The 27251-nt window shown below is 38.7% G+C and overlaps 1 protein-coding gene across 1 annotated transcript in view; it reads left to right on the forward strand.

Annotated features, from left to right (window-relative positions):
* Positions 1–3014: 3014 nt before the first annotated feature.
* ESR1 (estrogen receptor 1) overlaps positions 3015–27251 on the forward strand; it is a 197338-nt gene continuing 173101 nt past the window's right edge. The window contains exon 1 of the mRNA XM_005446565.3: positions 3015–3090. The gene's annotated coding sequence lies outside the window, so the exon portion shown is untranslated. The remainder of the gene's footprint in view (positions 3091–27251) is intronic.

The following is a 27251-nucleotide window of genomic DNA, read 5'->3' on the forward strand; positions in this document are numbered from 1 at the left end:
CTCCAAAAAATCCTGAAGTGAGTAAGATAAAACGGCAGCAGTGCAGAAGCTCCTAAAGTGTTTTTTTTTTTTTTTAGCCTGGTTTCTGATTTCCTTCTAAGTGCGTGTGTGTAAGAGTGATGATGGCTGTTGCACACTTTTCTGAACCTAAAAAGGGAAAAGAAAAAAGCAGTTTTGGACTGGTGTCAGAAAATATTACTGCTGCATGTCGTGTGGAGTATGATCATTTAAAAACCCTGGACTTCTCTCCTTTTCTGTGTCATGGCCTCCATATCTTTTGTGCATATACTCTGAGCAGTTTTAAAATGTGTTTTTCATAGCTGACCTATACATCAATACAGTTAGACATGTCAGTCTTCAGAGTGCAGCTGCTGAAGAGCAGAAAGAGCTACAGAAATGATCTAAAAAACATTAGAAAAAAAGAAACAAAAAATACACTGCCATGTGGCTGTGTTCTGCCTACTTGGTGTGTGTGTGTGTATATATATATATATATATAAAAAATGTGAAACTGTATAGCGGGGAGACTGATTATTAACTGCCTGCATGGCATAGTCACATTTGAAATGAGTCGAGTCTGAATACACCTACCAGTGATGCCAAAACTCAAGCCATTTGGGAAACATCAAAGTGGCTGGCAGCTGTGTCTTGGGGCAGGGACTGACATTTTTTGAAAATATTTGAGAAATCTGTTCTGCGGACTTTCCTACACTGACAAAAATGAAGGTCACTCACAGTGAGGATGTTCAATCAACACATAATTGAAAGCATGCCACAATTCTTTATGATTTGAGTTGGTTTGAATTGTGCAAACACAATTTCTGAGCCAGAAATATCTAAAAGAAGAGTAACTGCTCAGACAACAGAACCAGAAGAAATGGGATGAAACTAAAGTCGGAAAAGTGTTTTGTGTATTGAAGCCATTAATGACAATAGAGAGCCTGACAATACTTCTCCAAGAAATTGATGGTTTTTAAGGTGGCTTTAGAAGTGATTACACAGTAGAGGGAAATTTGAGGTGCAGAAAATTTCTGAGGAAAAGGAAGCATAGTTTTACATCCATTTTGATGCGATGAAACTGCTCAAGTTGGATAAAAAATAAAATACTTGAAACTACCTGATCCAAAAGATTCATTTAAAAAAATTGGCTTGTGCTTTCTTGCCTTTTTTTTTTCCATTGTCTGTATAAAAACAATATCAGTATTTTTCTGACTGCTTTTGTGTATCTAATACAAAGGCCTTAACTTGTGCACATCAAAGTGATGTCTGCTAACTTCCATAAGGTTGTGCTGGGTGATGTCTGATAAACAGGAGGCCATAAGTAATATTTCTCATTTAAGGACTCTTTTTCTCATCTTTCTTCTGCATGCCTAACGTGCACTTATTTTATGTCTCAGTTCTGCCTATTACAAAAATAAATGTAGGTGATACTTTCTTTACCCGATTAAGTTGAGGCTGTGACAGTAAGAAATTGTTTAGGAATCTTCAGATGCTGGGGCACCAGAATCCAAGCTGATACATGGGCCTTAGCCCACCTGGTAGCTTCAGGTATCTGTTTTTTGAAGTTTTTGGATGATAAAAGTGTGTTCTTTGTGGGAAGGCTTGGCAGAGGAAGAAGTTAAACTACAGATTTGCAACAATAATCTTGGGGTGGTGAGCCTAGTCTGAATAGTTTTCAGGAAAGAGTTCAGAAGTGAGGGAAGATAAACTTTAGTTTTTCTTCTTCATCCTCTTCTGGACTTACCTTGCATTGAGCAGATACCAGATAATATTATTATGAGATGGAATAGGTATTTCTTGCTCTTCATCTTTTTCACAGATCTAAATCCAATGAAAATTTTTATATTTACTTCTTAATAAAGAAAGGAGGAACCAGAGTAAGGTATTAAAAATATGATTTAAAAAACTTTCTGAAAGAGATATTTACTAGGTCATTTGTGTCAACAGTAATGTCTTGATAACAGCAAAGCTTATCAAAATATTAGTGAAATAGACATGTTTCTATTAATTCTGTAAAAAAAAAAGTAGTAATTGTAGAGCTGGTTTTGTCTCACATGAAAACATTTCCCCTTCACAGTAGTTTTCCCCTGAAATAGTGAAAGGCTTAATGCATCCGTTTTTATGAATTGATTGAGTGGTTGTCATCTGTAACAGCTACATTTGTTGCTCAAGAGGAGCAAAATGAAACTAGCAGACAGCAGGGAAGGCAGAAGCAAATTAGATTTTAAAAATCTACGTCAGTTCTGATCTCATTTGCACTTTGCAATACAGTTGTCAAAATCTGTTTCTTAATAAGTAAAGGAGCACAGCCTGACTTTAGAATATGCATTGCTTAAACAAGATTTGTTCTGCTTTTCTGCTTCACAGACTTCCTCTTTCTTAGAAGCAAACTTTTTCAGAAAACAGGGGGCAGAAATGGAAGCACCATGACGGTGGGGAAGGGCCCTACTGGCAGAGGAGAGCTCATCCCTTCCAGAGTCATGTCACAGAAACCCCGTATTTCTTAGTGTTGGGATGGCAAGGGATGACAATAAAACATGTGTTTTCCAGGGGCATAGTAGTTGCCTTAAACGGTTTCAGGCCATCTCTGCCAGCTGCTGTATGTTTGCTTCCAGTATATGGTTAGGTCTCAGTAATATTTTTGTTTAACTCAAATAATGAAAAAAACCCTTGTGTGAAACTGTTTCTACACATGAAGATTTGTAGTGCTGGGAATAAAAATCATCATCTGGACTTCATTAAGATTTTCCTGGCAAGTAATAAATGCTGAAACATGTTTTGATTAAGTATCTTCAATAGCTGCAAAGGTAAGTGAGTTAAAAGCAGCTAGCATTATAGAAATAGGTCTACACGGTCTCTTAAAATTTCTACTGTTTTTTCCAGCCCTCAGCAAATGGTGGTGCTAGTACCTTATTTTTCATTCACTGTGTTTCCTCATTTCATGGTCATATCAGCCTCTTGGTGACTGCCAATGAGCAGATCCCATCATAGCTGAAAATTCAGGAACATGTGCAAAGAAGCCACCCAAATGGGCAAGAAATTTGAATATTCTCTCTCCTGGCTTTTTGCTTTAAAATGAGAAGACTGCAGGTATGAATCTGTCAAAGTAGGTAATTAATTTTTTTGTTTCTGTTTTGATTCACATCTGCTGTGACTTAATTGCATGTCTATATTTATATGTACAGAAAGTAAATGTACGTTTTTTCTGTGCTGCACCAATTGTGCATTTGTGTTCTAGACTATGAGAGCAGGACTCTCTCAGTCTGCTTTTGGGAGAATTGGCTTCTGGAGCAATAATCAGGAAGATGTAGGGTTCCCTTTTCCCAAAGCAGCAATGACAGTTTATTTACTGTACTTCAAGCAAAATACATTGTGTACAGCTCCTTGTGAAGTTCCATGTTGCAGAAATGCAGAAATACCCATTGGCATCAAAATAGTCTTTTACATTGTGCACTGGGTTGGGGAAGTACCGATGAGATAACTTTACCCTTAGTAATACATAATAACTATTGTCTACATTCAAAGTGTGTTTATTGAGTACATCAGAAAATGGTTTGGAGAATTTTCCAGAAATTACTGATGGCTTAGAACATTTAATGTAGCAGCAAGTGTGCAACTACTGTTAATTTCACCATTAAAAATTACAAGCTGGAAAAGCCGTTATGAGTTGTTTTGAGAGGTTTGTGTTTTATCACCAGCTTGAAATTGTGTTTCTGGCTGTTAGTCACTGGGCTGCCAAAATTCAAGTGGCTTGAAGTGTGGGAGCTACTGGATCTGCAGGGCAATAACGGGAAGGAGGTTATTTTATGGCTGATCTCCCTGCATATGTAGTGTGTTTCCCTGTGATAAAGTGGTTATATCAGCCCCACCTATTATTAAAGTTGTCTGACACTTCCCATTACAGACTTTGTTTTCAGATGCTTATAATGTAGTCAAACTATAACTGTCTGAGTTGAAATCTGACTTCTCCTTATGCTGGGCTGCATGACTGATGCAGGTCTTTGGGGGAAATTCTAGCTTAAATGCTTCGTGTAGAACTAAATCAAAATTATTCCCTTGATTTTTTTTTTTAAATAAGAATAGAGAAGTTGTTTTGCACAGTGAAGATAATCTCTTCTTTGTGGAACTCTAAATGTAGCTGTGGGATCTTTGATCTGCAGGTCATCATTTCATGATCTCATTAGTGAGAGGAGAGTCAGCGTAGGCTTTGTATTAATGTAGAAAATGTGGACCCTAATGGATTTTTCACGTATGCTGTGGGCTGCCAAAGGTATTTTCAAGCCCTGCTTGGCCCTCATTAAAGGAAACTTTCTTGCCTGAGTGCATCTGCGCTTTCTGAGTGGAGACTTGACTTGGAAGAGAAGTGGCCATTGGCTAAAGTACAGCTTTTATCTCTGTGAAATCAGCCTAAATCTGGCAAAGCTGTAAGCTGCTTAAAGAACACATAATTCAAAAACGCTCATGCTTGCTAGATGTTTTCAGCCTTATTCCCTAAAGTTTATCTCTGCATGCCTAGGCTGGGACGGTGCAGGGCTGAGAAGACATCTCCTGTCACTGAATTCCTGGGGTGCTGCTGGCTGTGCTGGCTCTGGACATCACTATGACCAGGGGCACTTTTCCTTCATTGGCTGTGTTTAATAAAGTTATAATATAAAATTATGAAATTGAAAATAATAACAGAGGAGAGCCTGACCTTGGCCAAGGGACCAAGGCAAGAGACTGCAAGGAGGGATTTAGTTGTAGAAGACCATGAAATACAGGGACTGGAGGCTTATGGGGCAGTGGAAACTGGGTATAGGGGTTACTCTGCTGGGTAAAATGCCCCAGGATTTAGGAGCTGGAATCAGCTGGATAGAGATTAGGGTAAGGAATGAGGAAGGGCGTGAAGGCGTAGATAGACAGAGGCTATTTTACGAAGTATGAACAGAAGAAATGGGGCCAGTGAGCCATATAGCCTAAGCAGGTATTTCTTGCAGGAGAGACTGGGAAGGTAAAAATTTTTTTCCACTCGAGTGTCTATGAGAAGATGAATTCTGATTAGAAGGCGAAGCAGTAAAGTCCAAAACTGTCTAAGAAAGGCAAAATGGGAAGAGTTATGTTGAGGATGGACCAGTCTAGGAAAGTCTGTAAGAGAAGGGACAGCAGATGGCTTTGTGGTGGATCCGTAGTTTTTAGTTCTTCACATGAATTGAGGGTGTCAGAATGCAGCACATAATTGAAATTTTGCACAAGGAAGCGTAATAGTTTTTCAAACCAAAAAACCTATACACAACATCTATTTTAAATGCATTAGCAATTCTGCAGCATCAGAGACTCAGAATGAGTAGATTGCAGAGATAAAATATCCCATGCAGCCTTGATTTTGGTCTTGTTTGTTTGCACCCTGAAAATAAAAAAAAACCCTCTTTGCCTAACACATGCACAAAATAGGAGATTGAATACTCTGTGGGAGGTCATGTCACAGTCCTTTTAATGTTATTGTAAGGCCAACAGCAAAGGATTTTAATAAATACATCGCACTGGCTGGTACTTTCACTAGAGAATTATCAAAGAGGGCACTTATTTAAAACAAGTGGAGGGGAGAAGGTGACAAAAAGCTGCTTGTTCTAACCTAAATAGTATGCCAGATTTTAGAACAAATTATGAAAGAAATAATTTTAAAAACTGAACAGTTCAGTTGGAATTAAGAGGAAAATGAAATTGATGTTAAGATGTATCCAGCAAAGTAGCAATGAAAATGTACAAATGGAAACAATGAAGGCAACTGGTTTCAGCTTTTATGTTTCTTTACTTCAAATGCCTGATTTTGCAACTCCGATAATGTTCTTTTAATTCTTGTGTTGGAGGAAATTAGTTGGTTTTCTCCTCAAGACAGTCCATTAATGTTATAGTATACATGTGGAGTGGATGACAGTGGATCAGCACTCAAGAGTGAAACTGGCAGTCACTCAGCTTTTCCTGTAGGATACTGCCTAAAGGTGTGTAAAAGCTCTGTATAGCTACCATGTCAATTTGAATTACTACCATGATGTCTGCTGAATACTTTTTTAACCACGAGACTGGTATTTAATTACAACCCACTAAAATATGGTGCTTTCCTCAGCCCCCGCCCCTCTACCTTCCCCCAGTACTGACAGGTGTGCATATAGTTTTATTTTACTTCTTGAATCTGTTGTGAAGAATGAAACGTTTTCTGTTATCTAATTTTTCACAAGTGTTTACCTCTATTCGTATTATTTCTTACTAGGTGGTTTGCATCTGTTTCTCTTAGAAGATTTTGCCTGCTTAATGAGCAGAAGACGAGCTCACTGGTAGAACAAAACCCTCATGTATTATAATATTCTTTACCTGACACTGGCAGCTTGCACTCGAAGGGGAAGATTTATGCTTTTAAGTTAAAACACCCAGCTTAGGTGCCTATTAGGAATGGTCTCTGGTTGTCCGCTCAATGGAAAGGGTTTAGTTTGTAGTTTAGGACCCACCTCTTTCACTAATTATATAGGAAGCTAAAATGAGACATACATATCAATAATAAAGTTACATTGTCAAAAAAAAGTTCAGCAGCGTGTTATCTTTTGGTAGTCATCTGTTACTGTCTAGTGAGACAGTCTCGTTCACACTTACCACTGCAGAGCTGTCATGAGAAGGCCTTTAATGATGAGCCTTGTTTTCATTAGATGCAGCAGCCAGTGTTCATATATTTCTGCTTGTGAAATCAAATTCTGCCACAAGCAAATCGAGGGTGTGTGATTTAATAATTTATGAGGTGAAACGGTTATAATTTTGGAGAAAATGCTGAAGCTTGAGTTCCCATTCAGTCACAGTAATTGTAATGGTAAGCAGAGAGAAACAACAACTCCCAGATATGTTTTAATTAGAACAAAATTGTGACTATGCCTATTCCTAAGAGCAAATTCTGTTTGCACTGTGCTGAGAACCCCTTGATGCACTTAGCAATTTGGAAATTTTGAATTCAGAATAAAAGCTTCAATTATGTTATTTTTGCACTTTGTGTGCCTTAAATAGAATCAGCAAAAAATGAATAGGCAAGATTTAATTTTTTTCAAACCAAGTAACATACAAATAAAACCATATGATGACAAACAATAGCTCTTGTGTCCTATTCCTGCTATTTGCAGGTCCATATAATGGTCCTTTGGCTAGCTAACAAAACTCATAAAATGCTTTTAGGCAGCTGTGTCCCATTAAAGCCACATGTTACATCAATAGGAAACCATAGAAGTGCAGAGTTGACAGGGATTTTACTTACTTATCTCCATAGACTGGGAAAGGATCAAGCATACCATCCTGGAAGATATTATGAGCCCTCAGGGAAGGAGATTCCACATCTCTTTAGACAGACTATTTTGGCACTTCCCTTCTCTGACTATTAGACAGCTCTTTGTAATATCCAGTCCAAGTTATTTTGCAAATTTTCTTTCTCATGGTGGACATGGTAAACTATTGATTACTGTCCTTTAATAGTGCTCTATTACTTATTGCAAGATTTTTGTCATATCTGTTCCCAGCCTCCACTTCTTCAGAGAAAAGAAACCCAATTAGTAGCCTTTTTTATCTTTTCATCACCTTTTCTGTTCAAGTTCTCTAATACTGTTACAGTCCCCCGGATTCTGATCTTTTAACGCTTTTCTTGAAATTGGATGACATTAATTCTTCATCTGAGGATCCATCAGTGACAAATACAGCAAATTAATGGCTTCTATGCATATATGGGATGCTTTGACTGCCTAGCCAAATATTCTGTCTTGTGTTTGTGCGTTTGATCTGATTATATTCTATAACTTAGTACTTCATAGTTAAGTTTTCCATAATGTAAAAATAATATAGAACATAGACATGAATATCTGCCCCTTGGCTATGGTCAAAGTAAAAGGAACTGTAGAACACGGATACAGGTCTGACTTAAAAGAGTTATCTTTTCTTAACAGTATTTTGGTTAAAAACCTGAATTATACACCTGCGGGAAGGAACTTTGTTAGCAGTGTCTCTTAAGAGTCGAAAGTTTCTCGGTTTTCTTCATGCTTGGAGATAAAATGAGGAACAGTGAACTAGGATAAGACTCATCAGCCTGAAAATAGATTAATTGTGGGGTATTGGCTAGAAATCTGCAAAGTTGTGAGTGGCATTGACTATCATTTCTTTCAGTACACGAAATCTAACAGAAACCAGGTTCAAAACAGAGGATTTATTTTTTTTTAATTATTTTTTATTCTTTTTTAATGTAGCAGGTGATAGACTTTGGAAGTTCCTGTCCAAGTATGTTCTGGATAATTCACACATGTGATAGTTCACATATATTCAAGGGCAAATTGATAAGTATGTGGAAAAGATTATATACATGGTTAGTAAGTGGGTAAACCAAGGTCAGTAAATGGATAAACCAGATCCATTTCAGGAAATACCGTGAGATGGGAATGGCTAGAGGGTAGTAATGTACTCAGAAGTGTCATATGTAATTGTTCACTGAGCATCTGCTTCTCATCAGTGCTGGAGATGAGACACTAGAAGAAATGGACCCTCTGTCTGAACCAATGAACCAATTTCAATGCTGTCATGCTACCAGAAACCAAGGCAGTTTCCTAACAGCATTGCCTTTTCACCAGAAGTTTGAAAGAAAATTTTCTTTTTCCCCCACCCCCACTCAAGGGGAGAAATACTATCTCCCTTCCAGTGGCACCTCTGTACATTATTTCACCAGGCTGACTTTTAACCTTTCAGGAACTATTCCAGTGTGAAAGTGTTTAGGCAAACTGGGTGGCCCAGAATGAAATGAAATGTATTAAATACCATTATGATTTAGTGGATCAGGAAAGAAAACGGTCCCTCCTTCAGTAAGTGTTAGTATTGCAGTTTAAGAGGTAACAAGAAGCATACACTAAAAATTAAAAGAAGCCGAAGAGAATAAACCCCCAAACATATCAGTTTATTCTGTGCAAGCTTCATTCAAACAAAGGACAGCATTTCAGTTAGGTGTAACTGTGATATAGATATCATATGTGTAGGTCCTAATCTGTTCTCCCAAATTTTCTCTGCAAAATGCAGATAGAATGACAGAGGAAAGGACGGGAAAGAAGGGAAGGCAAGGGAAAGAAGATTCTGTTTGAACTGGAAAACGCAGAGAGTTTCAAAAATGAAAAGAAAAATGTTTCCTTATTCACTAGTAGATCCTTTATAATCTGACAAGTGGCTGTGTCTTCGTGTATAAATCACTTGTTGATAAGTGAAAAAATATTAAGATAAACTCTCTAAATGAAGGCTGGAATTGAAACTAGCTTCTAAAATAAACTCACAACCCTCCCTTTACCTAGCAACTCATGTCTGGATGGTGTACCAGTGGAAGACATCAAATTTGCCGTGAGGTCAATGGCATGCAGCATTACCAAAAAGAGACATCTGTGTTTCAGACCTTGGAAAGGAGATAGCACTTTAAAGCATTTGTCTGTGCTCGTTAAGCTTGTTCATGGGTATGGAGGAGTTGCATACAAAGATTCTTTAAAAAAATCCAGAGAAAGTAATTTTTTTGTCAGTGAAAACTCAGAGAGGGCAGTAAATCGTTCAAAGGAGCAGCCTGGTTTTTTTCTGTCTGGCATAAAGGACTGACAGATTGGGCCTGCTGTACAGCACAAGGTAGAATATTCAGACAGAATTCATGGAAAAAAGTATATTTTTAAATTCAGGACAGAAGACAGAGCTCTGGATGGCTATTCCTCGGCAGTGAGATAAGAGAAAGATTGTTGGTGGCTATATGGAGGTTGTGGGAGATTTCAAATCTGGAACTTGAGGTCCTAGAAATAGCAAAGCTGCTCGCATCAGTGCAATTTACATTTTAATCCTGCCTATAACTGAATTCAAAGTATTTAATATCATAATAAAAAGTTGTTCCTAGGCCACTGATTGAGGATTAATGTAGTCCTCTTTTGAACAAAACAAAAAGTTAAGAGATGAAAAGCTATTTCAGAAGGTTTTAAGTATCTTCAGGCATATTTTCCATAGTTTTGATTATTTTTAAGTGTCTGACTTGCTCAAGAGTTGGAAATCCCAGGATATTGGCTGATGACTGCTTTGGAAGACTTCTTCAGAGTCAGGAATATTTCATTAATTGATAAGGATTATTACTACATTATGCTTCTTTTCATTATGTTAAATATATTTTCTTCTTCCTTGGTACCTTTTAAACTTCTGAACACCACTGAAGTGCTCTTAAACATCACTTAGTCAATATAGATTATGTGACTGTTTATATCTTTCCTTGTAGGTCACCCATGCTAGCACCTTTTTTTTTTTTCTTTTCTTTTTCCTTTTTTCTTCTTTCTTTCTTTTTTTATTTTTCTTTTTTATTTCATCATTTTTTTTTCTATTTTTTTCTGTCTTTTTTTTTTTCTTCCAGTGGGGACTTTTCCTTGTCAACATCTTTATGGCAAAAAGTTCCCCCAAATTCATATAATGTCCCAAAGCCCTTAAGAGAATACTGTCCCATTGCAGATGTCTGCAATATAATGTGGTATTTCTTTGGTTTGTTGCTACATCCTACAAAAGATTGAACCCTTCCCCCTACAAGCTCACAGTTCATCAGAGGAACAATGCTTGACCTGAACAGAAGGCATCTCAGACCACGCAGTGAAAGCATCTCTTTGCTATCTGCTTTTGCTAATCTGCTGATTTAGCAGTCTTGGGTTAGCTAAAATCTTATAGGCTTCGGAGTAGCATGGACTTTCAGTGAACATTATTCAGCTGGTCCAAAAGACGTACTCTCAACAAGGTATTCCCATTATGCCTCAGTGGCCAGTTCCTCCCTCCTCCCATCCCTCCATGTGCCAGGGCACCCTGTGCAGGGTGCAGCCAATGCTGTCAGGTACATACTGACCCCTCTAGAGGTAGCATAGGATGCTCTCCTGGTTTTCTTTTTCTTTTTTCTTTTCCTCTTTTTTTTTTTTTTTTTTTTTTTTTTTTTACTGGGAACATTGACAGAGTTTGTGGTGAGCAGATGGTAACCATGGACAAACTGGGCTGAATCATCTTTAAACCAAAAGCAAATGGAAGGTGACTGGAGAATTCAAGATGTTTTTGCCATCAAGAGGTTAGTGCATGGCTCACAGATCCAAAGAGGAGCACCACTATGCAGCAGGAAAACTGCACTGTGCAATTGAGCTATGTCCATTCACACAGGGTTTAAAGAAAAATATTTCTTTTATAAGCTTGCAAGGGCATTAATGCAATAATTAAACAAGTATGCTGTCTTCTCAGTCTTGTGGATGTTAAGTAAAATGTCTTAAAACTGACCCTATTATAGATTGCATTCTCTGTTCTTTCCAAATGTTAACTAGTCATAGCAGTGTAACTGTAGATAACTTATTTCACTGAATTTGGCAATGTTGCTATCCAGGTCAGCTGCAATTAATTTTTAAGTTATGATTTTTATAATATATCAAATGCCTTTCTTACTGTCACTCCTTTCACTAATTTTATAATTGTTTTTTTGGAAAGAGTCAGGGATTTCTGGCAAGCTTTTTCTCTTATAATTTTAATACTGTTTGATTCACATAAAGCTATTGCTAGCCAGTAAATATTTTTTTAGTGTTTGTTCCATTTGTTGTTTAATGATAAAGATAAATTTACAAGAAGTTTACCAGAAATACTCCTTGCTTTTCTCCTTTCTTTGGAAGGAGTACTTTGCTTGTTTTTATCCTTCCTTTCAGTATCTCCCTAGATATTAATAACTTTTTGAGAAGATTGGAAGCTTTTCTCTACAGGATAATTCTCAGAATTTGCTGTGGGGTTCATTGCCTGGACTCATGTACAGATGTTATAAAATTTCCACTTACCTCCTACTTTCCAGCAGATCTTTCTTTCTAATTATACAACCAGAGAACTGAAGAGTCTGTAATCTTGGAAAAAAGTGATCCTGTGCCCTTGGGGAAGCTGAGATCCAGTGTGTTTTAGAATCAATTACTGCAGTATCAGCTGCTTTGCTGGGTGCTGGGTAGAGGGTCATCATCACTGAGCTTGTAGCTAAAAGTACAGAAGCCTATGGTGTGCGTTCATGCTGTTCAGACATGGTGAGTTGGAGAGCAAGCTTGGCCACAGTAGTGCACTCTTTATTACCAGGTGCTTAGGTATGGCAGGTGACACAAATTATGCAGAGTGACTTGAACCTTTTCACAGTTGTTATTTTATGGGTTAAAGCACTCTCATCAACTGCAGTTGACCTACATTGCTAGATACTTTGCCGCGGTTTTCAACAAGTGAGAAGTATTAACATCTGTGTACAATGACCAGTCTTTAAATTCTCTGCAAATATTGTCCTCTGAGATTTTACTTCCCCATCCCTGATGAATAGGTATGATCAGGTTACTTCTGTGTGCACAGATCACTCTGGAAATTTTCCGAGAAATGCCAAGAAGTGCCAAGTGTCTTTTGGAACGGTTCTGCTGCTACATTAGCAAGCCAAAGATTGCTTTGGCTGGCTCAAACAGTGCCCTAGGGTACAATCTATCAAGTGTTTATCTCTAATAGTTGGTGTTTAACATTATCCTCAATGACTAATGGATTCGAAAATTCTTTGTTGTTACCAGTTACGCAAGCACATCATTCTGCTTTTTCTCCTAAGCTGTTCTTTTCTTCCTAATTATCAATTTTATCATCTCCAACTACATTTGGAAAGCAAACCAAAAAATGTCCTTAAATCTGGCAAAAATCCACAGATTTCCCCCTGAATTCTTCAACATTTTAGCATTTCTCTGCACTTTACCCTCCACGCAATTAATTCTTTCCTCACTGTCACTATTTTCTAGTGCTCCTGGGAGGAGTGGAAGGAAGGGGAGGAGCAAAGAACAAGCACTAATATATTTATTTTATTTTCCCCCCTATTTCAGCTCTTTCTCCTTTCAGCTTAATCTAAAATCCTGGCACACTTCTCACAGATGTTCGACCATTAGCTTAAAGTAAACAGAATTCTTGTCAGCCTTTTCATTCTTCTTTTTCCTCTTCCTGTTCCCTGCACCATCCATACTTTTTTGGTCTTTTGACCACAGTGCAGAAAACTCTCATCCTTCATGTTGCTTAAGCCTGAGTATCAGCTTTGGTTTGGACATCCCTGCTGATGTTCAGTCTAAGTCTGAACCACTACTCAATATTACATACTTTAACTAAAATTAAATTAAAATTAATAAAAAGTAATTAAGTAAATTTAAATTAATATCTAATCTTATCCAGGCTCTTATACTAGACAGTAGTGCATACTTATTAGATTTTCAAGCAGATGATTTGTGTTTTCTCTCCACTGAAGGCATCTCTCCCATGCAGGAGGAGTTCCTTGTTCCCAGTGAAATCTAGAACACTCTGCTACAGAGCTTTGGGATCTGCCTTGAAATGCTCTCTCCTCTGGGACTTAACTCAAATGCACAGCACAGCAAACACTGACTCACTGTCTATGTGGTCCAGGCATAAGAAGATAAAGCTTCTCGTGGGCATCATTGGTGCAAAGGAGCTGGGCTGTCTGCCTTGATAAGGGGGCAGGATCGTAGCATCACTTAGACTGGAAAAAAGTCCAGCCATTAACCTAACACTGCCAAGTCCACCACCAAACCATGTCCCTAAGTGACACATCTGCAGGTCTTTTAAATGCCTCCAGGGATGGTGACTCAACCACTTCCCTGGGCAGCCTGTTCCAATGCTTGACAGCTCTTCCACTGAAGACATTTTTCCTAATATCCAATCTAAACCTCCCCTGGTGCAACTTGAGGCCATTTCCTCTTGTCCCATCACTTGTTACTCAGGAGAAGAGACCAACACCCACCTCACTACAACCTTCTTCCAGGTAGCTGTAGAGACCAATACAGTCCCCCATGAGCGTCCTTTTCTCCAGGCTAAACACCCCCAGTTCCCTCAGCCGCTCCCCATCAGACTTGTGCTCCAGACCCTTCCCCAGCTCCGTTGCCCGTCTCTGGACATGCTCCAGCACCTCAGTGTCTGCCTTGCAGTGAGGGGCCCCCACCTGAACACAGGGTTCCAGGTGCGGCCTCACCGGTGCCGGGTACAGGGGGGTGATCACTGCCCTCGTCCTGCTGGCCACACTGCTTCTGACACCAGCCAGGACACTGTTAGCCCCCTTGGCCACCTGGGCACACTGCTGGCTCATGCTCATGGCTGTCACCCAGCACCCCCAGGCCCTTTCCCGCCAGGCCCTTTCCAGCCGCTCTGCCCCAGCCTGTAGCGCTGCGTGGGGCTGGTGTGACCCAGGTGCAGGACCCGGCACTGAGCCCTGTTGAACCTCATGCAGTTGGCTGGGCCCATCCAGCCTGTCCAGGTCCCTCTGCAGAGCCCTCCTGCCCTCAAGCAGATCAACATTCCTGCCCAACTTGATGTCATCTGCAAACTTAGTGAGGGTGTGCTCAATTCCCTCATGCAGATCATGGATAAAGATATTAAATAGAACTGACCCCAATACTGAGCCCTGGGGAACACCACTTGTGACCAGCTGCCAACATGATTTAACTCCGATCACCACCACTCTTTGGGCTCAACCACCCAGCCAGCTTTTAACCCAGCACAGAGCGCACCCATCCAAGCCATGAGCAGCCAGTTTCTCCAGGAGAATGCTGTGGTCAATGGTGTCAGAGGCTTTACTAAAGTGTATGTAGAGAAATCACAGCCTTTCCCTCATCGGCTAAGTGGGTCACCTTGTCACAGAAGGAGATCAGGTTAGTCGGGAGGACCTGCCTTTCACAAGCCTGTGCTGACTGGTCCTGATCAGCTGGTTGTTCTGTATGTGCCCTGTGATGGCACTCAAGATGATCTGCTCCATAATGATCCCAGATAAGCCAGGAATGGCCTTTGCCTTCAGTAATGCTGGGGGTAAGGGGAGGCAGGGAGCTGGGAGTATTTAGGAATGCTGGTCAGGGGGGAGCGGGCAGCTGGAGGCAGAGGACAAGGGGTTACTGGGTGTGCTTTGCCCTCTCTTGGGTGGGGAGGGAGGCAGCTCAGGACAGGAGAGCCGTGCCATGAGCGAAGACTGACCAGTTCTTCAGACTGCTGATTCTGGAGAAAAATTGAGCCAGGGTATGGGCTGGAAGGAAACAAAAAGTGTGGGAAAGGTTAGGAAGAGGAAAGCAAGTGGCTGAGGGGCTTAAGGAGTGTGATTTGGGAATGAGCTTGCGATGGGATATGGAGGGACTTGAAGGAGGGTAGGACTTGTGACAAGTGGCAGATGTGGAGACTGCTCTGTGGTGAGCTACCTCAGACTTCTGTTGTGGGTTACACAATATGGGAACTCTGTTAATTAAAAAATGGGCAGAGTCATCTGATTAATTATGTTCCTCTTTTGTTTAACATGAGCTTCTGTTCTTCACAAATGCAGAGATTAGTTAGAAAATTTTGCCGAAAAAGTAAAAAAAAGTGAAAATAAGTTAAACCCCCCCAAAAAACCTCAAACCTGGGACATACTTTTTTTGAAATAAGATATGACTTTTGGCTATTTAGGATTTGTAGCCATGTGGAATGACAATTCTGGGGGAAAAAACACCCAAAGATTGGGAACATGGAAGAATGAGGAATTTGTTTTCAGATAAGAAATATGCTTGAAGGGAAGGAAACAGGGCATAGGGGCAGAATTACGTCATCTAACTGTGCCTGCCGAGTTGCACGCACCTTGCTCTTGGTTTAGCTTTTTGGCCTGTCTGACATAAGCTATGGTAGTATTGGAGAACGAGCCTGTTACTACTACGCTAATTAAGATTTCAAAAGCGGTATTTCTGAATTCTGTATGAGTTAGAACATAAGGCTGGGCAGCTTGTTGATCTGTAGAGTAACAGTTTGTCTAAATAAGTCAGTCGTGAGCTCTGAGTTTATGTCCCAGTAACTGTAGCCTGCCTGAACTCTATACCTCACTTTTACCTGTAAGGTCACACTTAAAAAAAACAACAAACCAAAACCAAAAAAAACCCAAAACAAAAAACATTAGGGCTTACTTAGCAGTTCCCTTTTTTCTCAGTTTTCCTGTGAGTTTAATTTTTAGGCCTTTACTATCTTTTAGGTAGAATTTAGCCATAGATTTCAGTGCAGACTTGCAAGGGCAAAAGTGAATCACACTGCTTGGTTTGCCTGTGCCAGAGCCCTGCAAGAGCAAGGCAGCTGCCAACGCCACCCACCAACCCACGAGGGAAGGAATACCTGAGTGGGCAGAGGCTACTGCTGGAGGAAGGTCTTGCAGTTAGTGCTGACCAAGCTCACCTGGTTATTTTGGGCAGCTGAGGAGCAGCAAGGCTGGTTATTTAGGGCTCTACATCAGCCTCTCTTTTTGCCTTATCCTTTCCTTAACCCTCCATCTCCCTGCGTTCTGCCCGCACAGTTATCCTCCCTCTTGCAGAGCACTCATCTGTTTCTGAGAAGGCTTCAGACAATTTTGTTACAGGGTTGGGGTGAAAAACAGATAACTGAATTTGAGAAAAAAAAGATTGAAATGAAAGGGTAATGTTATGGTTCAAATGGCACACCATCAAAAGATTTGCTACCTCTGATAGAGTCCTACGTAAAGATAAGTGTGTCAGGGTTGCTCTTGATTGAGTAAATTTGCCTGAACTGTGCTTCATTGGATCCATTTATCACTCAGCAGCCTGGTGGGATTGCTGCAAGGACAGAGATGTGTAACAAACTCAGAGCAAGGTGGCTGTTATGTTCATGTAGTGTGAATTAACCTATCAGTATTTAATAAGGTTAATACACTTCCCCCCCCCCTTCAATTCACTTTCATTTCATACACAAAGATACAAATGAAGAAAAAGGATTTTTTCTTTTCTGTCAGCAGTGACTACTTAGAGTACAAGATTCAAGGAATATTCTTGGCTTGCATATTAAAGAAGCATGCATTGCTTTGTTGCAGAGACTGCTTCCTACCACTTAAAGAGTGCAATCCCAGAAATTTAGAAGTCAGTTTGCATGTCCTTGTAAATTTGTTATGTTCCTTTTTATTTTTTGTTTTTTTGGTTAATATTTTCATGGAATCTGAAAATGAAAAGATTGTAATTTTTTTTTCAAAAAAAGAGCAATAGTAAACATAAAGGCAGTTCCTTTTCTTCTATCCTTTTTTATATATAAAGAGGTGTCAGATTTTCTCCCCTATTTTTAATAGGAAAAAATGGTTTTAAGATGTATTAAAGTATAGAGTGTTTTTAAGGATAAATTTGCTGGTGGTTTCTGCCAAATGGTTCTGCAAAGCAGGACTGAGACCAGGACAGGAGAACCTCCTTTCATTTATCTTTCTTGTTTCTCTGTTAGGTTTGGGCTTTTTTTGTAGATTTTCTCAAGAGTGTGCTTTGTGAAAATACAGCATGTTAAGCTAGAGCTAAGAGGAAAGTCCTTGGGTTGCTGTTCTTTTTCCTCAAATAACCTTTCCCAAAGACATACATGTATTGTTGCTTATGGTTTACAGAAGCTGCATCTGGCTCAGGAAGCCTCCACAGATGAAAATAGCTGGAGGTTGGCCAAGTATGGGGGGATGTCACGGGTGCTTACCTGTTCCTGCTCTTTCCTAGATGTTTGCTTACGGGTGGCGTCGGAGACTTGCTGCTGGGTAGTTGTCTGATCCAGTACAGCCTGCCCTGGCTACTGTCTGACAGCCTTTATTTCTCTGAATATGGAGGACAAGGTTTGCTCTCCATCACTCCTTCTAGAGGTGACTCACACGTGAGGGCTTCTCAGGAGCCCTGCCTTGTGAGGAGGAGACATCCCTGGTGTCCAATTGGAAACTCACTTTCTTGGGAACCAGGCACTAAGGTGCGTGTGCATGTGAGGCTCAGCTGTTGGCAATTAATTTTGTCTGATCTTCAAAGGGAAAATGAATTTAATACCTTCAGTCTATCAAAAGGAAGAGTGTGAGAGAAGCATTTCATGGCATCACCTGACTGCTAGTATACTGGTCAAATCTAATCATTACAAATAGGGTTTGGTTCAAGCAATGAGAGCTTACTCTTAGGATTTTATGCCACAGTCTTCAACTGGCTACAGGGAAACTTGATGTCTTGTGCTTTCAGTTTTGCTCATCTGTGTCCCAAAGGTTTAGATATTGTTTGATATCCAGGGCACAGAGAGCTGGGCCTGTGGAAGCTACAGGTGGAGACTCAGAGCTTTGCTGATGTTCATGGTTTCCTGTGCTAGCAAACGGATGTGGTGCAGCTGAAGCTGGTGATTCTGTCCTGTATGAAAATTCACAAATGTGGATGTTTGCTGGTTTCTGGCTACCTACATGCATTTGGCTCCTCATCCCACTTAGGAGAAAGGCTGTTGCTTCAGCTCTGTTTCTGGGTGATAGTATTGTATTTCCTCTTTTTGCTCACAGATATCTTTGTATTCATGGACAGGGTGGGGTTTGGTTGTTTGACTTGGCAAGTTACAGGTTAACCTGTGTACTATGCGTGAGTGTGCATCACAGTTCACCCCCTCCTTTTGAAGAGGACATAAGCAACTAGTGAGAGGCAACGAAGTCAAATTTAAATTCAGGGAATATGAACGAAGTCTTGGAAGGAGAAGAGAGAGATATTCCTTTTCACTGTTTTCTCAGTTCCTCCATTGAAAACTCAGATACCACATTTTTTTCCATGAATCCTCTAACTGTTCTTTGCCTGCAGACCCTCTCTTATCCTTTAACACTCCACTTCTATAATATAAAAATAATAGGGCTGAAAAGGGTGTGGATCTGAAGTGGAAGTATATGCCCCATGCCAATGGAAGGAGACATGGGTTGCTGTTGAAAATTCAGCCTCTCAGGAATAGAGGAAGGTCTGGGTGGGAGAGGTGTCCCCCCTGCTGGGTGTCCTGGCTGCTGCACTCATCCTGCCCTGACTGTAAGGGCAGAAGAGCTGGTAGCAGTACCAGCAATGCTGGGAAAGAAAGAAAAGAGTTTTGGAGACTCCCCATAAGCAGGTAAATAAATGTTTTATAAATTCCTATTATTCTGTGACAATCAAAATCATTAAATCAAAAGTTTTTTTCTGCTAAGTGTTGCAGACTATGCCATGTGTTGGAGGTTGTACTGTGTGTTGGTGTATTTCTATTGGCCAAATTATTTTGGAACCTCAGATGATTGTTCATTTTAAACAGATCCTGTTCTCTAAATATTAATCTTGTAGAGGCTAAGTTAAATAATGATAGAAATAATAGAAATTCCTTTTGACCTAACTGACATTAATGACTAGTGACAATTTCCTAAATATGCAACCTGAGTTGAATGCGCTTTACTACTAATGTGCTGCTGTATTGCTGGAGTAATTTGTGTTTATTTTCTAACTGCAAGATAGGCAACTTCTGCAAGGATTGTCTTCTTGCTGTACATTGTTCTGGGTTAACTGCATGAGTACTGAAACAGTGTGTGTAGTATGAAGTACTTTAAACCTAGAATTAGCTAGCTAGTACATTTAGAGAAGGATGAAGTTCATGGCAAAAAAGCTCATTTTGCTTCTCAAAAAATGTTTATAAAATTCATTCCAGTTCCACCAATTTTTCCCCAGTTAAAATATGAAAAAAGCAGCATGAAATATCATTAACTTCCTGTTTTGTTATATTAATGGTAAAAAAGTTTGATGTTTTGATAGAAAATCAGCTTTAATTTTGAAACTTCTTTAATGACATTAACAGTAAATGTTTTCCTTTTTCAAATATCTGATGGTAGCCACTTCCTTTCTGTTAAACAAAATGTTTTTTGATAATCTGTTGATGGTTTCTTCTTGCACCCTAGTATTTTCAGCATTTCCATGTGGTGGACATACTTAAGTGATAAGTTGGAAGAATGAAGGCAGAAGACAGAAGGGACATTACATTTGTTTTTCTCTAAATTTCTTGTACCAAACATGTAGTCCATACCTTTCTAACTCTCTTGATCTTCCCTTTTGTCTTTCTTTTTTGCTCAGCTCCATCCCACACCAAATCATAAAAAGAAACTATTACTTGAGAGGTCTATTTTCCCTTGATGTCACTAAGCCTTTTTAAAGAAGTGACTAGAAAATTGAAACTAACTCTATTATTAAATTGTGCTACTAATATAAAGGGGCAGGTGATCAAATGTTAGAGTTATTTGAGTTTCAACTGAAAAATACTTGTGTTAATGACAAACCTTAGCTTTCCCTTACTAATTCAGTGGGTTTTGTGGGTTAGTATCCCTATTGCTGAACTGGGAATTCTGATGCCTACTCTAATTAAGGTTTATTATTATATCTCTTATATTTTATTATTTTCTTGCCACTTAACAAACCTTTCATCTTTTAGGCTCCAATTTCTTCTATTTGACTCCTATGAACAGATGACTTTTCTGACTTTTCCATTATCTTTCTTCCTTTCTTGTTAGAAAATTAGAGGAAAAAATATATTTGTTAATTTTATTTTGTTATGGTAGCCAAAAAATATATACTTTAATCATAGTAAATAGGCCTTCAAGTTTTGCCTGCTGTGTCTGAGAAGAAATGTTTTAAGGTAAAATATTAAGATCTAATCTGCACCAGTAATATTCTTTGCAAATTTCTTGCAAATTGACTTTGCTTAGACTATGATAGATCTTAGAAAATTGCAGTCACATACTTCGAATTTCCCATAGGGTCTTCCTGTAAAGCTATTTAAATTCTTCACTAAAGATGAATAATCTGTGTGAGTATCTTGCTTAGGATTCTTCTGTACTGTATGGGAAGCTGGGTTTGCAGACTGTGTTGTTATATGTGAACTAACTTTAGACTGCTGGACCACATGCACCTGCAGTAGCACGTAGCCTACTTGGAGTTACAGATGTAGTGTATATCCAGACCTCAAAGCAGATTTTGCGCCAAAAGTCTTCTGTTACTGTGTCTGCACTTCTGTCAACACGGGACCTGAATAGTACTATTTTGAGCATGTCTACACAGCTGTAGTGACTGTCAAGAAAACAGCCTTGCATAGGTAATAATGTAGGAACATAAAGACTACCAGAATACAGTAGCTTTTTAATACATTCCTGTGAACTTCCATCTAGTCCTTTGTTTCTCTCCTTATATTTTATCTTCTTCAAATCTTTTTTGCTTATACATGTTCTCCATTCTTACACCTGTAACATCTGTGTTCTTTAATGTCTGTCAATTCCTTTATTGTATCTACAACTGAATATCTGAAAAATGTTCTTTTGATTAGAGATAGCCTATTATTAACATGCAGGTGTTGAAACAGCTGAAAAGACCTCAACTTATCACTAGTCTGTCACTCATAACAACACCTGGGTTTGGCAGGAGGTCAACAGTGCAGGTTTGAGCTTCATGAGTTCAGACAGTTCCTAATATTGGAAAGATAAATGTACACAGATTTGGTAGAGAATTTAATGAAGGTGGATCATCTTTGTCTAAAAATTTAAACTGGTCTCTTTTCCTGCAATGGTATAAAGTTTTATATTAACACATTGTCTAACATTTCTTTAAATATCTTTTAGAAATGAAGGAATTCCCTGTGTAAGACACGTATTTTGTGAATGTTAATGAATCTCTGACTCTATTCTGTAATGTATATTTCTGGTGTAACATTTTTCTGTCTCAGCTTTATAGACTTTCCCTCCTGTATCACTTCCAAAGATTGAATGTTTGTAACTGTTTGAAAACAAGATCTGTGCCCGATTGTGTACTCAGATTTTGAAGTACTTAAAAATCACAAGTGTCTAGTGTCTAACTGGGTAGGCCTCCAGGATGTTTCCATTAGTGGTAAAGTGATCTCTAGATTAGCTAAATCAAATAGGACTGTATTTCCTGGAAAATCAGTTTAACACTAGGAAAAGTTTCCACAGTTTATGCCTAATCAAGTTTTTATGGAAGACAATGAAGCTGATTTCGGTTTGAATTAAAGTCTTGGCACTGAGGAAAAATAAAAATAATACTGTGTTGCTGGTCACTTCAGAAGTGAAACCCATACAATGTGAATCATGATGATTCACCTATTTCAGATACCTCTGCTAAAACCAATACATATTTCTGATTTGCTATTAGGCACCCACAATCTTAGTGTCAAGACACAGAAAAATGTGTGTAAAGAGCTTCTGGGTACTCTTCAGGCCATCATAAAGCCCATTGAAGGAGAAGGGAGTCTGCCCACCAACTTGAATGGACTGTCTCTTAATGCTCAACAGCTGTAACAAGGAAATGAATTTGTTTAACCTTTTGATTTAAACCATTTCTAATATTGTGTTTCTAGGAACTAATTTGTTCGTATAAATCCTGACCTTTCTTGAACAGATGGTGGTAGTGATGACAATGAGATTGTTATTGAATGGCATATGGGGAATGTGAGGCCCGAATAATATATTTGATTGCTGGGGAACAAGCAAGAACCTAATTTGATCACAAGTATGTTTTATGTGAATAAATATGTTGCAGCCTCAAGTCTTCTGGAAAAGCTTCAATGCTTTTGATCCCAACTAGGCTCTTAGGTACGTAGTTGCTTGGTGCGTGTTTTTTTTCTGTAATATTTTTCTGAAAAAGCATTTTTAGTGCTGTATTAAGGGCTAAATTCCAGTTGTACAGAGTCTAAACTGATTAGTAATATTGCGTGACAGAAAAGAAGTGGGTAAGGACCTTCCTTATCAGAGACTGAATTTGCTTAAGTTACTACAGCAAAATATCTCACGGAATTGTGTTGTATCAAAATAACCCAAAGTTAAAGTCTCAGTTACATTTAAAATACTTAAGGCATATGTATCTTTTAACTTTGTTTAATTTTTTTAAATTGAAAAATAACCTGGTAGCAATCTTCAAAAATAATATGAATTGTAGGTCTCTAGTCTGCAGCAATTTTGTGGAAAAGATTGTAGCTGTGACATGCTGGAGGCTGGCACAGCAGGCAGTGGATAATACTGCATAGCCTGACATTTTCCAGCTTTTTGCTATTTCTCTTAGCAGAAATAAGGACTGCATAAAACTGGCTTGCCTATTAAGAATACTAACTGAAAGGTGGTGGCAAAGCTATTGTCATCAGTGTGTGAAGTATTATTATGTATATTAACAGATTAAGAAATATCTCTTGTTTCCATTCTCTTCTTACTTTCAGCACAAAATTACTCAGTGTTTGTGTTTCTGTTAGGGGTTGTTTTATCTGGTTGGGATGAAATTTAGAATGAACTTTAAAGGAGAAAAACCTCTTTGGTAGAAGCAGTCATCCCTGGAGTAGGAGCGTTAGGTTTCATTATTCCACCAGAGCAAATTGGATAAATTTTTCCAGAAGGGAGGGGATATGCTCATTTAGTTTTATATTACTACTTGGTATGTTTAATCATAGACAATCACTAAATGGGTTTAAATATCTTACATGAGAATGGTGTTTTCCAGGACAGTTTGTGAGTAAAATATGTATGCTAGTGTTTAGATCAGATATATCACCACATACTAGTAAATTTGCAGAGATGTAATGAATTTCAATAAATTAGGGGGGGGGGGGGCATCTGTTACTGAAGATTATCTTTAAGCTTTTAAAGGCCAATTTTAACATCAAGATTACTACTTTTTGTTCAAATGGATGTGGATTACAATTATACACAGGAGAGATTAAAAAGAGTGATACGTTGTACTCCTGTTCATGTGTTAGTTAAGACTAAAATATATTGTAGGGTTTTTTTTAAATAAGTGCATGAGAAAGGATGAACATGTTATTAATCTATTTCTGTATATTTGTACTGAAAATTCCCACTAACTACAGAAAGTTTTTCCTTTAAGACATATGGGAACTTGGGGATAGTGGTAAGATTTAAAATTTTTGGGTGTGTTTGATGATGTATTAGTATTGTGAATAGAAAGGGGTCCAAATACTGTGTTTGAAAATGGACGTGGAATAAACTACTGGTCCTGCTATTTTGCTTCTTAAGTATTCTATTAATTTTTGAAGAAATTCAGAAAATTTATTCAATCTAGTCATACTTCTGGGACATAAATAAGTCCAGTTGTTTGTTTGTTTGTTTTTTTTAAAAAGACTTTGTTTCTTCTGACTCAAGAATTTAGCTACCTACCAAGAAGGTAAAATAGGGATAGATGTTTCTAGCAATTTAAATTGGTAAAATTCTTCTGCATGCTAATTTTAATGGTGCTCTTTAACTATCTATAAATTTATTTTTTTTGAAAATTGTAATGTACTATCATGGCAAGTGAACATATTAACTCTTGTCCCTAATATACTTTCAGTAGAAATTTTATAAAATAATAAATATATGTTGGTCAGTATTTGACTAAAGAAATTGAGCATTCAAATGCAGTATTTGTCAAATTGCTTATTTGATGAATGCCTATGTAAGCAATGCATGACTAAGTGCCAGGTCCTGCACCTGGGTCACACCAGCCCCACACAGGACTACAGGCTGGGGCAGAGTGGCTGGAAAGGGCCTGGTGGGAAAGGGCCTGGGGGTGCTGGTTAAGAGCTGGCTGAGCATGAGCCAGCAGTGTGCCAAGGTGGCCAACGGTGTCCTGGCTGGTGTCAGAAGCAGTGTGGCCAGCAGGACGAGGGCAGTGATCACCCCCCTGTACCCGGCACCGGTGAGGCCGCACCTGGAACCCTGTGTTCAGGTTGGGGCCCCTCACTGCAAGGCAGACACTGAGATGCTGGAGCATGTCCAGAGACGGGCAACGGAGCTGGGGAAGGGTCTGGAGCACAAGTCTGATGGGGAGCAGCTGAGGGAACTGGGGGTGTTTAGCCTGGAGAAAAGGATGCTCATGGGGGACTGTATTGGTCTCTACAGCTACCTGGAAGGAGGTTGTAGTGAGGTGGGTGTTGGTCTCTTCTCCTGAGTAACAAGTGATGGGACAAGAGGAAATGGCCTCAAGTTGCACCAGGGGAGGTTTAGATTGGATATTAGGAAAATGTCTTCAGTGGAAGAGCTGTCAAGCATTGGAACAGGCTGCCCAGGGAAGTGGTTGAGTCACCATCCCTGGAGGCATTTAAAAGACCTGCAGATGTGTCACTTAGGGGCATGGTTTGGTGGTGGACTTGGCAGTGTTAGGTTTGCAGTTGGACTCTGATCTCAAAGGTCTTGTCTAACCTAAAGGATTCTACGATTCTATATACATCAGTGTTAAGAACAATGGGGGAAGCATGCATGCAGAATAACACAGATGTGATGCCCTGGTTCCAGCTGTGTAAACGGATGTTCTACTCTGTTCCAATTGTTTCCTACTCTGTATTAAGCTCCAGGGATTTATTGATACTCTTTCTGTTTTACCTAAGGCTCTTTGTCTGGTGGATGGTGTACTTCCTACTTGCTATGCCCTTCCCCCAGAAGGGTGCATTTCTACCCTACTTTGACGTTCCTCTAGCCATTCAATTCACTGCCTTTGCCTGTATGTTTATTTTCCATATTATTACATTTCCATCCCACTGAGTTATCACAGTGCAATATTGTAGTATAGTCCCTACCCTGTGTGTTTTGCAGCTTTCATAATTTCAATCTGAAAAACAAAACATGGGAAAATATGTCAAAAAACATAAAATAAGCTAGGTTTTCAGCCACAGAGCAATCTTGGCTGCCAAGATGAGTTGTAGTATGTCTGGAATGTACAGTAATACTCTGAGAAAGGTATTAGCACTTATGCAGGCCTTCTTTTCTCTGAAAAATGGTAAAGCATGTCATAGCTACATTTAAAAATTATCCAAGAGATAGTTTTTAGGCTTCTTAAATCAATGAACAGGAGGTAGCTGAAGCTTTAGTAATTTTTTTTTTAAGAGCTGTGACAGAATCCACTGGTTTTTGTACTTATTTCAGAGTGAGAGTACATCTCTTATCTTGATCAATGGAAAGCTTCCATTGGCTTCAGGTCTGCCACATTTTCTGCAAAATAGAACAATTTAAGTGATGCAAAGCTTTTTCTAAGAGCACAGTTATAAAAGTTTTGTACCTGGTAAATACTTGGAAGTATGTACACAGTAATATGCACTACAGATCTCAAAATGTATTTTTTTTGGGGAAAAAAAAAGATCCAAATATCTCAGATTTAGTATTTTTTGAAAGATTTCCTTTATATTAAAATAATCAATGGTAACAGCTCTGGTTTATCCTTCTATTCTGTTACTTTGAGTCAATGTTCATGTTTCCTTTCACAACTGTTAATAGGAACAGGGAAGGTACAAAGAGCCTTTTTATGCTACCATGTTTACACAAATTTGTGAAAAATTCAGTGTAAGTATTGGGATATCCTGTAGAATAAAATAGATCTTGGTTTTGTAATATCACAGCATCTGTTTTGATTGAAGATATTCTCTAATTATGTATATATTATGATACATATGTAAGTTTTTTTTGGGAAATTTAATCAGATATTTCACTACAAAGAAAAATTATCTTTGTGTTTTTTTAATGAAAGGAGAATAATTTGCTTTCTTGATTCCTTTGTATATTATTCTATTTTTTCTTGCGCAGTGAGAGTCTGCTATGAAGGATTTTGCATTGCATTCTCTGTTCTTGTTTATCCAAAAGTCTTTGTGAGCCATTTGCATTGGAAGGGCAGGCATTTCAATATTTTGCCTTATAACTGCAAGGTGAGGGTGGTTGCATTTAAGGATTTGAACAAGAAATTATTTCCTGCCCTTCTCCTGTTAATGTATGCAGCGTATTTCTCTTTTCGTTGATCATGGTCTCATTTGTACTATTGTTTGCATCTTCCGGTAAAGCCTTCTTCTACAATAACTGTCCTGCCATCACCACGAACAAGGAGATGCTTGACATTTTATAGAACATAAAACTGTAATAATCTATTTTCAAATAAACTCATAAATGGTGAAAAAGTTAACTGTTGCAAAAGGAAACATGTATTTCCTGTTATCCTAACATCAGTATTTTGCTAGAACCTGGTTTCTACAAGCTTTACAACACTGGAGAAGCTGTTCTTCTAACAGGGATAATTAAACAGCAACCTCAAAATCAGACTATATTTTATTGTTGTATAGAACTTGCATTTGGTCACTAATTCATAAGTTCAGCTTTTGCTTCAGATTCTCTGAACCTTCTCTTTATTTATAACTGCAGATTTATGGTGGATGTTTTACTAGCATATAGGCCTGCAACTATATTTTTTTACTTGTGAAAGAATTGAAAGCCATCTTCAAAATGTGTTTACAGCTCTCCCAATTACCTTAAGAGCGTATGCTTTTAAAAAAATTGCTTCCTCTCTGGAAATAAACTACTAAAAACCTTAGCCTGAATTTGAAAATAGTTCCAGCAGTGGGAGTTTATTTTTAAACTCCAATAGATTTATTTTTAACTT

Source organism: Falco cherrug, chromosome 6, assembly GCF_023634085.1.
Source record: "Falco cherrug isolate bFalChe1 chromosome 6, bFalChe1.pri, whole genome shotgun sequence".
In the NCBI taxonomy this organism is placed as follows: Eukaryota; Metazoa; Chordata; class Aves; order Falconiformes; family Falconidae; genus Falco; species Falco cherrug.